Genomic DNA, 13,976 nt, shown 5'->3' on the forward strand with positions numbered 1-13,976 from the left:
AGGAAGGAAGGAAGGAAAGAAGGTGCTATTAAGCTATAAAAGACATGCAGGAAACTTAAATGCCTATTGCTTAGTGAAACAAGCCAATCTGAAAAGGCTTGATACCATATGATTGCAATTCTATGACATTCTGGAAAAGGCAAAAATACAGAGACAATAAAAAGATCAGTGGTTGACGGGGTGGAGAGGTGGGGAGAGGGATAAATAGGTGGAGAACAGAGAAGTATTAGGCAATGAAAATACTCTGCATATCATAATAATGAGTATGTGACATTATACATTTATCCATACCCATAAAGTGTGCAACACGAGAAGTAAACATTAATGTGAACTATGGACTTTGGGTGATTATGATGTGTCGATATAGGTTCACCAATCGTAACAAATGTAGCACTCTGGTGGGGAATGTTGATAACAGAGGAGGCTATGCATGTGTGGGGACAGGGAATATATGTGAATCCCTATACCTACCCCTTAATTTTGCTATGAATCTAAAACTGCTCTAAAAAATGAAGTCTTGATAATAATAAAAATGCAATTAAATAGTAAAAGCTTAACACTGTAGTATCTCCTAATCCATTGGATCATAGTTCTCTCTTCATTCATTCATTGCGTATTGACTGAACATGGCCCTTTGAATACAGTAGTGAATAAAACAGACAAAAATCCCTGTCTTTAAGCCATTTGTATCCCACTAAAAAGGCAAACAATAAACTAAATAAATAAGTAAATTGTAGACTATAATCTTAGAAAGTGATAAGAAATTTTGAGAAGGTAAATGCAGGAAAGAGAAATAGGTTGTGCAAGATGTGTGGTGTCACCACTTCAAACAGGACAGTCAGAGAAGGCCCCATAGAGCTGGTGACATTTGAGCAGAGAATTAAAGGAGGGGAAAGAGCAGGCCCCATGGACATCCAGGGGACGAATATTTCAGGCAGAGGAGAAAGAAAGTGTAAAGTCCCAGAGGAAGGCACGCGCCCAATGTGTCCTGAATCATGGAGGAGATCAGTGTAGCTGGGGCAGAGGCAGTCAAACAGAGCTGTAGGGTCCACATTGAAACTTCCAGCTCCATGAGGACAAGATATGTATCTTTCTTCTCTATTTCCAATGATTAGCATGAGGCTTAACACTGCAGGAATCACTACATAAATGTTCTTGCCTAAATTACCAATAAATACTATCAATAAATATATTGATAAGTGAATTACTGCATGTTATGAGTTGAATCATGTCCCCTTCAATTTCATATGTTGAAGTCCTAAGTGCCCGTACCTCAGAATATCACCTTACTTGCAAATAGGGTCATTTCAGATGTAGTTAGTTAAGACGAGGTCATATGGAGTAGAATGGGCCCCTAGTCCAATATGACTATTGTTTTTATAAGAAGTGAAAATTTGGAGACTCAGATACACACACATACCATGCGAATATGAAGGTAGAGATGGGGGTGAAGTTTCTACAAGTCAAAACAAAGACTGCCAGCAAGCCACCAGAAGCTAGGAGAGGGGCATAAAACATATTCTCCCTCATAACTCTCAGAAGGAACCAACCTGCCAACACCTTGATCTCAGACTTACAGCCTGGAGAACTGTGAGATAATACATTTCTGTGGTTTAAGCCACCCACTTGGAGGCACTTTGTCGCAGAGCCCTAGCAAATGAACAGACTGAACCAATGTTTTCTTCTGACAGAGCCCATACATAATGGTAAGGGAAAGCAAAAGAGATCCAATTTTTATCCATGAGGAAAATATAATTAATAAAAGAACATATGGAAAAAGTTCAAATTTGTTAGTGTAGAAAAAATTTTTTTAAAAATTGGATTTCCAGTCACTAGAAAAAATAGTGATGATACTGTGTACTGACTATGGTTTTATGAGAATGTAAGCATTCCATATTGTGTCAGTGGAATCCTTTTGAATCCTTTTGGAAGAAATTTGGCAGTAAGCATTAAGAGCCTTAGAACTGTTCATTACCTTTGGCTCCGTAATTTAGATTCCCAGAATCTAAATGATACAAAAGAAATGATACAAAACATGGCAAAATCTTTACGTAGAAAGATATTCGTTGCTATGTTATTCAAAACACTATAAAACTTAAAAATGGGGGGCGCCTGGGTGGCTCAGTCAGTTAAGTGTCTGCCTTCCGCTCAGGTTATCATCTTGGGTAGAACCCCGGGCATCAGGCTCCCTGCTGAGCAGAGAACCTGTTTCTCCCTCTCCGTCTGCCCTTCCCACCCTCCCACTGCCCCCCCCCCTTTGTGCTCTCTCTCTCAAATAGATAAATAAAATCTTTTAAAAAAATTAAAAATGGGGGCGCCTGGGTGGCTCAGTCGGTTAAGCATCTGCCTTCAACCCTGCTTCTCCCTCTCCCACACCCCCTGCTTGTGTTCCCTCTTTCCTTATGTCTCTCTCTGTCAAATAAATAAATAAAACCTTTAAAAAAATTTTTTTAAATTAAAAATGGAAGAAAACCTAAGTGCTAACTATTAAGAGAAGGATTAAATAAGTTATGGTGCATTCACTGACAAGAATATTACGGAAATTTGAAAAACTAATAAGGAGACTCTATAGTACCTTAAAATGCACAGAAGTGAAAAAGCAGAATATATACACTGATTACTTTTATACAGAGGACATATGCATAAGAAAACTTAGAAAATATTTTTATATTTTTATATTTGTTATATATGTATATCGCTTGGCAAATGTTTTTAATAATATTCAAGATTAGCAGCGTCAGACAACATATGATTAAGTGCCAAAAATACTTAAGAGAATTTCTGAGAAGAGGAAAATCGCATTTAGCTGTAGTGGTTAAGGGGAGATGTAATGTAGCAAGTGGGTTTATTTAGAGATATACAGATACATATATATAGATATGGAGAAAGGAAAGGAGAGAGAATTCCTAAAAGACTGATATGGAACAAAGGAAGAATTTCTGAAAGATGATATGCATCAAAAATGTGGACAGTTACTATCTCTGGATGTTCAGATGAGAGGAAATTTTTCTTCACATTTTTCAGTGTTGTCTGAAACATTTTATAGTAAGCCTTTATTTGTGCCCACAATCAGAAAAAAGTGAACTTATGTCCATTTTGGAAAAAAAACCAACAAAACAAATCTAACATAACCAAATCAAAGCCAGATGGCAGCTCTTTTTCTCCCAGAACCATACCTCTAATCAGCTTCTCCCCCTAAGGCTGTTCCTGCCCCAAACCTGCTGACTCAGTCCATGGAGCTTATCCCTAACACCCACCATATCTTAAAGAAGAAGTAATATCTACAGAACGAATAAAAGAGAAAACTCAAAATTCATGATGGCAGGCATAATAAACTTGTTTAATAATGTGGCATTCAAAAAGAAATCATTAATAGGCATGAGGTATATTGATGAATATACCTAATCTACTTGGCATTGTTACTACATTCCATGTTTAAGCACGTTACATTGTTAATTAACGTTGGTTAATATTAGAAATCCTGTCGATTACCACTTAAATGTCAAGTAGCATTACAGCAAACATATATTCATTTATATTTCATGTCTGTGTTTAATTTCTTAGGGGAGGGGGAAACATATTTGAGCTGCAGAGGGTAATTTTCAACACAGAATTGATTCATAATTTTTTTGTGTTTAGAACTATTTTTAGATGTGCATATATTGCACTGAATTCATTAAGAAAAATTCTTCATTAAAGATATAAATAAGAGAAAAATAAATTCAATGTCAAGGATTTTGAAATGCCTAGAACTGAAATCTAGATATCTATTAATAACACAGACTTTTGTTGATGTTATTAGAGGTACAAGAGACTATTTTGTTCAAGTCCCAGATTTTCTCTTCTTAAATTTAACATCCTTGAGCCAGAAAGACTGTGTTCTCAAGACCATGCAAAGGCACACAGGCTACCATGTACTAATGAGAATGAGTTTGAAATGCCAAACACAGATGAAATATCAGCACTAGTTAATTAAAAGGCTACTTTTCAATTCCAAGGTCTAAGTGAAAATACTAAAAAAGTCCTGTGGGGGAAGTAGAAGAAGCCAAGGAGAGACAGATGAGGAATGGAGTCAGAAAGAAAGGTAATGGCGGAAATAGGGGATCCCTCTCCATGATACAGGAAGCTGCTGGAGAATTTTGAACAGAGAAGTAATTTTAATATTTTGTCATTTAAACAGAGTCACCCTGCCTGTTGGGTTGAGCATAGAGTATATTTAGGGCAACAGTCACAGACTATAGAAATGATCCCTGAAAGTATAGTCTTTTAGGGCAATAGTCAAATCAGAAAGGCCAGTGAGGAGAGTATCACACAAAGCCAGATTGAAAGATTAAGGTGGGTTGGACTAGATGGTAGCAAGACCTGTTAGAGATGGTTGACTTGTGGATATATGTCCTAAGTAGAGGCAAAATGATGGGCTGATTGACCGGAAGTGAGGTATTAAGAAAAAATGGGAGTCACGGTGAGTCCAAGATATTTGGCTTAAGCAAGTGGAGGCCTAGTTGCTATTGACAGAGAAGGGGAAGGCTTTATGGGGTAGGTTGAGGAGCTCAGTCTTGGAAGAGTTAGAACTAGCTGGAATTTGGAGCGTTCCATGTAAATACAGAGATTTCAAGTAGATCACTGAACACATGTGTCTCAAATTGAAGGACATGACCAAGAAAGTCAGGGCAGATGGGAAAGAGGAGAAAAGTTAAAGGATTGGGTACTGTGACATTTAGTGGTCAGGGAGAAGGAAGGAACCAAGCAAAAATGTCTCAGTTGGAGGTACAGAAGGAAACCAGATGAGAGATCAATTAAAGGAAGTCAATTAAAGGAAGTTTATTAAGGCTAGTGTAGTTATCACATGTGTTAAATAGTGTTAAAATAATTTAAGTTTAATAATAAAATAATAATAAGTTTAAAATAATTAAAAAGAAGACTAAGAACTGACCAATGGATTTTACAATGTGGAGTTTTCTTGGTGACCTTTGATCACCAAGGTCGAACGGGCAGTTTCCCAGAGTGGTAAGAGTAAAAGTCTAATTGCAGTCAGCTCAAGAGATAAACAGTGGGCAAAATTCAGATTGTGGGGAACTCTACAGACAAAGGAAATAAATTTCAAGGAAATAAACAGAGTGGAGGGATCCATGTTAAAAGAGATTTAAATGAGACAAATTATCCAACTGTAACATATGGATGTTATTTGGATTCACAAACCATAAAATAAATCCACAAAAATTTACATTCAAAGTATCAAAAAAGGTTTATAAGACTTGGGGAAGTTTCTGTGACTGAATATTTGATGATATTAGGAATTTTTAAAAATTTCTTAGGAGTGATCATTATAATTATGTTTAAGAGTATTTCATGTTGTTTACAGATGCCTACAAAAAGAATTTACAGAAACAATTATAGGATGTCTAGGATTTGCTTCAAAACAACCCAGTGGTGGGGTGGGAGTAAGGGTAGGAAGAAGGAGTATGAGGATCAGATAAAATTGCCATGTGTTGGTAATTGTTAAAGCTGAGTGAGGAGACATGGGGGGGAGCGGATACTGTTTTCTGTAAGTCTATAAAAAAATTAAAAATAAGAGAGAGAGAGGAAAGAAAAAAAGAGACCCAAGTATAGGCAACTTTTTCAAAGGTATGCTGTACAGGAGAAGAGATTAATGTGCAGTAGCCAGAGGGGAAGAGGAATTCAGAGGAATTTAAGAGTTAAGAATGTTGATCTTGTTTGCCGCTACATAGCTTTCCAAGATGAAATTAGTTCTGAAAAATCATTTAATTCTTTACCAACTAGAATTTAAATTGTAGTGGTGAATGTAAGAGAGGTCAATAATTTTTATAAGAGACCCATTATTCAATTTCAGTTGAACCCCCAGCAAGCTTAAGAATCAGGCCCATTCTAAACTTGCTAAAGTTTTTATTCTTTTCCAATATGACCACAGTCATTACTCATTCCTACACATCCATCAAAACCATACTTTCAGAAACCTTCTACCTACTATTGATTGAAAAGCCTGTTTCAGAGTTATAATCTAGTAACATGTTTGATTAGCAAACTACCGTGCATGATAGCTAATAAATTTGGATTAAATGTAACAAATGCCTGAATCAAAGAAAGGAAGAAACAAGGAAAATTATCATATAATTCATGTAGCTACTCCTTAAAATCAAACTTTCCGACTCATTGACCTTTTAGTAGAATTACTATTAAATGTCTTCCTTAATTCTCCACTCTACCTACTATTGTTTCCAATATTGGTGACTAAGCTAACAAGTACTGAGTTTTTGTGTTGCAACAACTATTCATGAATAAATAGTGAGCAGGTGAATGTCTGTTTCTATGGTTTCTATTTACAGTAGACAAGAACATTCACAGTGATCTTTGGCATTTGTTACTGTCCTTTGTAATAGAAATTTAAGTATTGTTTTCTCTTCCCTCATTCCTATCCTTAGTCTCCTTCATCTTGTCCTCATTTCAACTATTTTCTTTCCTTTTTTCTGGCTCTCTTTCTCAAGGATCATTACCTCTAAGTTTCATTAAGTATGATTCCATTTCAGTTTTCCATTCCTGAAAAAGTGGATAGAAAAGGAACAGGCAGTAGATTTATCTGCTTTTTTTTTTTTTTTTTTTTTTTTTTAATGAGAGAGAGAGGCAGAGGGAGAAGCAGGCTCCCCACGGAGCAGGGAGCCCGATGTGGGATTCGATCCCAGGACCCTGGGATCATGACCCGAGCCGAAGGCAGACGCTTAACCGACTGAGCCGCCCAGGCACCCTATCTGCTCTTTTTAAATGAGTTTGTCTGAACAAATACTTCGTTTCTGAAAATAGATCTGCAATTTAAGAAGAAATAAGTTTCCTTCTGTGCTTGGACAAAGCCTCTTTCCATGACAAATCCTCGAGTAATAAGGATAGTTTCCCCCCTCTTTCAGCAGTGGCTGAGATCCCATTAGATAAGGTAATCTCCAGGAATGCAGTGAACTTTGCCAATTCCTTGGGTTGCCCGCAGCAAATAAACTTACTTTCTGCTGGATCAAACTAAACCATTCATTACTCATACTCTTACTTCTTTACAATGGCACAAAATTATAGCAACCAAAAGTTGCTAAAATATGTTCAAATGCATAAAAACATAGGTTTGAAAAACAAGTTGGGATCATTTTTCTCATAATACCCACTGTACTAAACTAAATCACTCGGTATGCACAGTGATCTCCGTCAGGTATGACAATGCAGTTAGAATGTTAAATCAAAATGCTTATTGACATATTTTATATTCCCAGAACCACTGAGCAAAGATGCCTGGGAGGTATTTCTTCTTTGCATTTGAAGATTAGTTTTTGTTAAATTACTGTCAAAATTCAAATAAACTGAAAATACTCCTTTGAAAAAGATTTTTTAATTGTATTTTGTCCATTTAATAAATGAAACAGCCTTCCAAGATAACTATCAGTCTACTTAACTGTAAATGCAAATGTATAAATAAGGTGACCAAAGTAAGTGTGCTCTGTCCTAGGAAAAGTCATCATTGGAACCATGCAGAAGCTTATGGAAGCCTTCCTCAGTATACATTCACCTATTTATTCTTCTAACTCCTCAAAAAGCAATTTCATATTCTGCATGTGAACATGTCATCAGAAAAAAAGTTATTATTATTATTACTAACACAACATTTCTTTAAACTATTAAATCAACAAATAACAAAGCCTTCAGGTTTCCCTAAGGGAGAATGTAACACACCCAAATGTGTCAGTGCTTTCTTTGTGAGACTTTCTTAATCACTGGGAGCTAAGCAAGGCTATTAACTTCCTCTAATTCCCTACAAAAGTCTTTTGTTTTACCACCTTTTGCCTATACAGATCATTTTCCATTAGCTAATGTGAAAGACTTCTTACATCACTATTAAGTTGCTTTAACCCAATTTGCACACAGTGTAGGAGGTCAATTCATTTTCGGGTCCCAGAAGTCACTTATTTGGTTTCACTTTCGATGTGTGTAGTTTTGTGGGTTGTTTTCTTTTTACTCTGTGAAAGATAATCTACACTAAAGTGTAATATATCACTGGATGGTAAAAAGAAGGTAGAAAGAAGAAAAGGATTTAACTCACTTTCGTCGACAATAATCAGCATTTTCTTTTTTTCACTGTGGCCCCAAAAGTAAAGCCTGAGATGAAAAACTGTATCTTGTTATAGTCTCCTTAGTATAAATGTTTATGTAAAGAAATGTAAAAGCCCAGAGATAAATTTTTAAACCCGGTTAAAATAACATAAGCCTAGAATCACCAATTTCCCTACACGCCCATATCTGTCCGACTTATTTCCATTCTTAGCAAGGCATCCTTCTATCTAGTCTTCCCTCAACCGCAAACCACGCCCGGGTAATTATCTACCTGCTCATCAATCTCTTATCCCACCTTCTCACAGTTTCACTTCCTTTCATTTAGTTAAACACCAGCATTATATTCTTTTATTTTTGCTTATGGTAACTTCTGTTTGTTCCTTATATCTTCTTTTCTGATGTTTATTTAAAAATTCATCTGGCCTTTTACCCACATTTTAAACCACGGACTCCCCTCCTTCCCTTTGTTCCAATCCTTCTCTTTGTTCCTCGTGCGTTTCTCTTCAAATGCATGTGGGTTTCACACAGGGTTGAATCCCCCACTGACAGCAGTTTCCGGCCTCACTCTGCAGAATGAATCCCACCCGTGTACAAACACACACTGCCTGCAGTCCCCGGAACAAGGAAGAAGGCTGGGGAGGTTGTGTCAAATTCTCCAGCAAACAAAGATGTATGCCTGATTGAAACTGAGAAGGCAAGAGGCAGGGGAGACAGCACCAACCAGTGTTGGAACCTCGGAAAAAAATTGGGAGAAATGTAAGGGAGTGGTGAGGTTGGGTTTTGGCCAACAATCATTAATTGTATTCTATGCAACAACTTGTCACGTTTGCCTTAGAATTAGTCTCTCAATCAAGCTTAGAAAGACAATTTAAAAATGTATTCTTTAATTAGGATATAGATTAAGATACAAAATTACCTTTTTCTTTCTAATTTAAGGTTTTAAAATGTAAAACATGTCTAGGGCGCCTGGGTGGCTCAGTTGGTTAAGCAACTGCCTTTGGCTCAGGTCATGATCCTGGAGTCCTGGGATCAAGTCCCACATCGGGCTCCCTGCTCAGCAGGGAGTCTGCTTCTCCCTCTGACCCTCTTCCCTCTCATGCTCTCTCTCTCCATCTCATTCTCTCTCTCAAATAAATAAATAAAATCTTTAAAAAAATAAAAAAATAAAAAATGTAAAATGTGTCTAGAATGATATTATTTATGTATTAAAGTAGGTTATATAACAGACCCCTATAAAACTCAGTATTTGTTCTATAAAATAAGAACAAAAAGAAGAGAGAAGGAAGAAAATAAGCCAGACTTAAGTTCAAAAAAAATGGTTATCGTGAACAAGCATTCAACTGGTCTCTGAGCTTCCTAGTACCTAAGAATTAAAAAAAAAAGCAATGTGTAATAAAATTCTTATTATCTGCTATAAGGAAGTAAATAATTTTTCAAGAGAAACAAACTTTGGGGAGCCTGGGTGGTTCAGTCAGCTAAGCATCTGCCTTCAGCTCAGGTCATGATCCCAGGCCCCGCATCGTGCTCCCTGCTCGGCCGGAAGCCTGCTTCTCCTCCCACTCCCTCTGTGTTCCTGCTCTCGCTCTCTCTCTCTGTCAAATAAATAAATAAAATCTTTAAAAAATAATAAAAATAAGTAAAACCTATCAGGAGTTTCATTAAGCACCAAAATTATCATAAGTGAAAAATCATCTGTTGGGATTTTTTGATCTCCACTAATCATGAAACTATTTTGCTTTCTACCACTTTACCAGGAAGGACCTACTAAATCAATAGCATGACTTTCCATTTTGTTAAACTACTGCTTCCTTAAGTTAGGCTTTTGATAAGAGCACAGAGTTCAAAGTGATTCAGCAGCAAAATCAGTATCTGCCTGTTTTCCTATAAACTATTGCATAATACATATACAAGATATCGAGTCACTTTTGTATTGCTTTTATCAGAAATATCACTGTACTCACTGTATTATAACAGCCTAAAGCTAAACAGAGGAACATTCTATAACTGTAGTATACAATAGAAGATAGTCAAGGCTTACCTAACCCACTCCTCATCTGTCTTCTAGGAAAATACAAAGAGGACCATATATTGTGTTTTGTATATACAACATTAGTGGAAGAGATGGGATCTGAGTGCATTCTTTTTATTTTGTATAATAGTACTACTACAATACCACAGAAAATAATTACTAAATGTGTAGATGCAAAAAAAATTTTTTTAATAAAATAAATAAAAATAAAAATGTAGATGCGAGGTATATAATTAAGTACTGAAGTATTCTTAAGGAGCTGTTAAATGACTGAGTTCAATCTTCCTACATGACCCCAAAACTTGGAAGTATAGCACCAAAGAGAAAACTCGTTAATTTTTTGAACAATTTTGGGAAAGCCAAACTGACCATGCTAAAAATGAACCCTCAACCTACTCTCGCTCTACCCCAACCACCAAATGCTAAATATCCCAACCCACCAGAGGATGTTGAAAAGCTACCAACTTTGATGCCCTACAGAGGGTGAGAACTGAAACCAAACAGACATAGTCCTTAGGACCGTGCATGCTCTGTTCAGCTGGGTTCCAACTGCCTCTTTTGATTTTGCTTTCCCTTAGCTGAGTGTCAGGACAAATCCAAGTCCCATGTGCAGAGCCCTATCATACAATATTTTTCCTATGGCTCAGTCCAGCCTAACCTTCCCAGTGCAGAGTTCTAGATGAAGCATAATGTTCCTCATTGAACTCTCTTCAGCTCATGAAATCACCCATAATTATTTTATGGAACTGCTTTTTAGTGCTATCAGTAATCTCCAAGAAATTCGAGTAGTTTTTATCTTTCTCATTACTCCAATCTTTCTTTAGCATTTGACCCAAAAATCTCCTTCTTGACATCCTATCTTCTTATTTTGAAAAATATGCTGTTTGTTTTTGTTCTACTTTCATGAATTCTTCACTGTTTCTTTCAGTGGCTCTTCTTCTTCCTTGTATTAGTTAGGTTTTGCTTCAAACAACTATTTAGTTAACTCACAAATCTAGAGGTGAGTGATTTGGGATGGGCTCTGTTGATCTTAGCTGGGCTTGACCGTGAGTCTCCGGTCAGCTGGAAAGTCAGCTGGGACAAATAAGACCTCTCTTCACACAGTATCATCCTCCAGGGGGTTTGCTTGGGTTTTTCTCATGGTACTTGCAAAAGTCCAAGAACAACAGGAAAGCAAGTCCCAAGATGCAAGCACTTTTCAATCTCTGTATTTGTCACATGTACTATTGTTCCATTGGCCAAAACAAGTCAGTTGGCCAAAGTGAGAGTTTGTGTGAGAGGAGACTTCTGAAGTGTGTGGATTCAAGGAGATGTGAACCAATGGGGCCATTACTATGATCTACACACTGCACTTACTCACCTAAAATATGGGCATTTCTAAAGAGGTGATCTTTGGCCCCTTCTCCTATTTCTTAGACTCACACTGTATGGTTCTTATAATCCTTGTGGGGTCTACAATAGTCTGCAATTCTTATTCTTGTGACATCTATAACACCTCTGTGTGAATGCCTTCAAAACTCAAAATCCCATCTTTATATCCATCACTCTATTAACAAGAAATACAGTCATAGGAAGAACAAATTATGAATTTTTCCAATGAAGGTGAGAAAAACCTTCTTAGAAAAGGGTCTTATGAGTTGAACCCTGAAAGAAAGGTATGATTTTTCCCAAACCAGGACTGATCCATGTATTCATTTCTTCATTCATTCACTAAATAATAATTTTTTAAAGTGCATGACATGACAGCTTGTGCTACTCTTATGGCATTTATCAGCATCTGTCTTATGCTAGCTGAGAAAAACAGCCCCTGACATCCAAGGGCTAGCCTTATGCTGTGAGTAGGTCTTGGTGTTCTCCTGTTGAGTATAAACAACCTCAGAGAACATTAACATCAGATGAAGCCAAGTCCAACACAAGATCAGATCACTCTGAATCACACCTGAATACCCACAAAGACATGGACATTGTCTAACCACAAAAATGACCAACCATCCCCTTATCTTGGCTAACATGAGTGACTATTGTTTCTTTACCAATTACAGCCTTAATCTTGAACTAGTCTTCCCTCCTTCTCAACAAAATTTATTAAAATACCCAATCATACAGTTATCCCCACTTCCTGACAGTAGTCAATCTAGAGTGAAGCCTTGCTTCTTTCATCCCTCCCCAAAATTATACCCCCAAATTCTATTATGCATTCTTTCTAACATGCTCTTACTGAGATAGTCCACTGTTGTCCATGCTGTGTTCTCCTTCCCCACACTGAGTAATAAACCAGCACAGGTATATTCCTGGTGGTCTTTGGCTGACAAGCACTGACATACAGTCTTGGTTTATTTGTCTTACCTCCAGAGATTGTTAGAATTCTCTGAGAAGAAGAAGCACTGTCTTGTTCATTTTGGTATCTCCCACTATCCAAAAACAGTGCCTTTAATAAAGTAAATATACACAAAATGCTTACTGAATGGATACATGAACCCCACAGACTCTATCTTTCTCAATGACTAGAAATGCTGAGGAGATTTTGGAGAAAGTGTCCTGAATCCTACTTCATAGACATAACACAAGCACCCTCCAGAGAGGACTTCTTAGAAGGGACTTCGCCGTCAGCACAATTCTGGGGTTTACAGGATGATGCCCCTCCTGTAATGAGAATCTTGGTATGACATAATTGATTAATATTCAGATATAGAAGAAAAAATATATGTGAGATTGGAATAGCATCAGAGTGACTTTAAATCTACCAACGATACTGGCCTGTCACAGAACTATATGGGATTCTTCTGAATCATGCTTCCAGTGTGGTATGCAACATTTGTGTTAATGGAAATATTTATTTTGATATAAGATTCCAAATGCCTTTCAAAATAGATAGCTAGTATAAATTTTAAAAGTTCTCAGTAATAGTATTTCTTGAATTACAAAAGTTCTTAGTTACAGCGCTTCTTGAATTGCATTTCCATTTTACCCTTCAAAAGGCATAAAATTCATGAAAAAAATCTCTAATTGAGAAATTTAGTCTGAATTTAAAGGCACTACAAAATATGCATATGAAGAAAAAAGAAGACAAAAACATTTAAGAATCTAACACTAAAATTAATTCAATTTTTAAATAGGAAAAAACCTAATTGAAAAACTTTGTAGAAAAAAAATGACCTCATGACAAAAAGATCATACACAAGGACAGTCTATATGGCATCTGAAATTAGTTAAATAAGCATGAAGGTGTATAATACAGATCACATGATCTACATTTGTACCTATACAGTTTAGCAAAATTCTTGTTACGTTAATCTTCAAAAAAATCCACATAAACTAATACTAAAGTTGCAGGCTTCAGGAAAACAGCCATAAGGTGGTCTAAAATACAATCAATCTGCATAACTACCTTCCCCCAGAAAAACTGTTCCAATCTTTCCAGTGCTAATAAGTGTTAAATTAAAAATAGGAGTCAGAAAATGCTGCAGAGAAATTAGCAGCTAATTAGTAAGAAAACTAGTAAAAAAAACATATAATTATTGTTTGGTAATGTTTTAGAATGTGACAGTGAAAATCTATTAATATTCAGTAAAAGCATCAAACTTTCAGCATGCACAATCTGAAAAATATTTCATATACATAATAATTTGAAATCATGTCTGTTAAGCATAAAAACTGAAATTACAAGTCTGGCCCCATGACATTAATTTTATAAATTGGGTTTTGGTTTTCTGTCCATTTAAAAGCTCAGGCCAATAATTCCTTTACTCTAAATATAACCACAATATAGTTTGATACGTATGTATGTGATTTTTAAATACCATTTCAATAAGATTCACAATCTGTTTCTGGCTCAATATTCATT

At 36.3% G+C, this 13,976-nt stretch overlaps 1 protein-coding gene and 1 pseudogene across 1 annotated transcript in view; both read right to left on the reverse strand.

Moving 5' to 3' along the window:
* The window catches only part of FRK (fyn related Src family tyrosine kinase), a 101,404-nt gene that overhangs the window by 75,980 nt on the left and 11,448 nt on the right, over positions 1-13,976 (reverse strand). The window lies entirely within an intron of this gene.
* On the reverse strand, positions 4,185-4,266 carry LOC112819478 (small nucleolar RNA U3; annotated as a pseudogene).

The sequence above is a fragment of the Callorhinus ursinus genome, unplaced genomic scaffold (genome assembly GCF_003265705.2).
Source record: "Callorhinus ursinus isolate GAN/ISIS: 27379988/994484 unplaced genomic scaffold, GSC_fseal_2.0 scaffold6, whole genome shotgun sequence".
NCBI classification, from domain to species: Eukaryota; Metazoa; Chordata; class Mammalia; order Carnivora; family Otariidae; genus Callorhinus; species Callorhinus ursinus.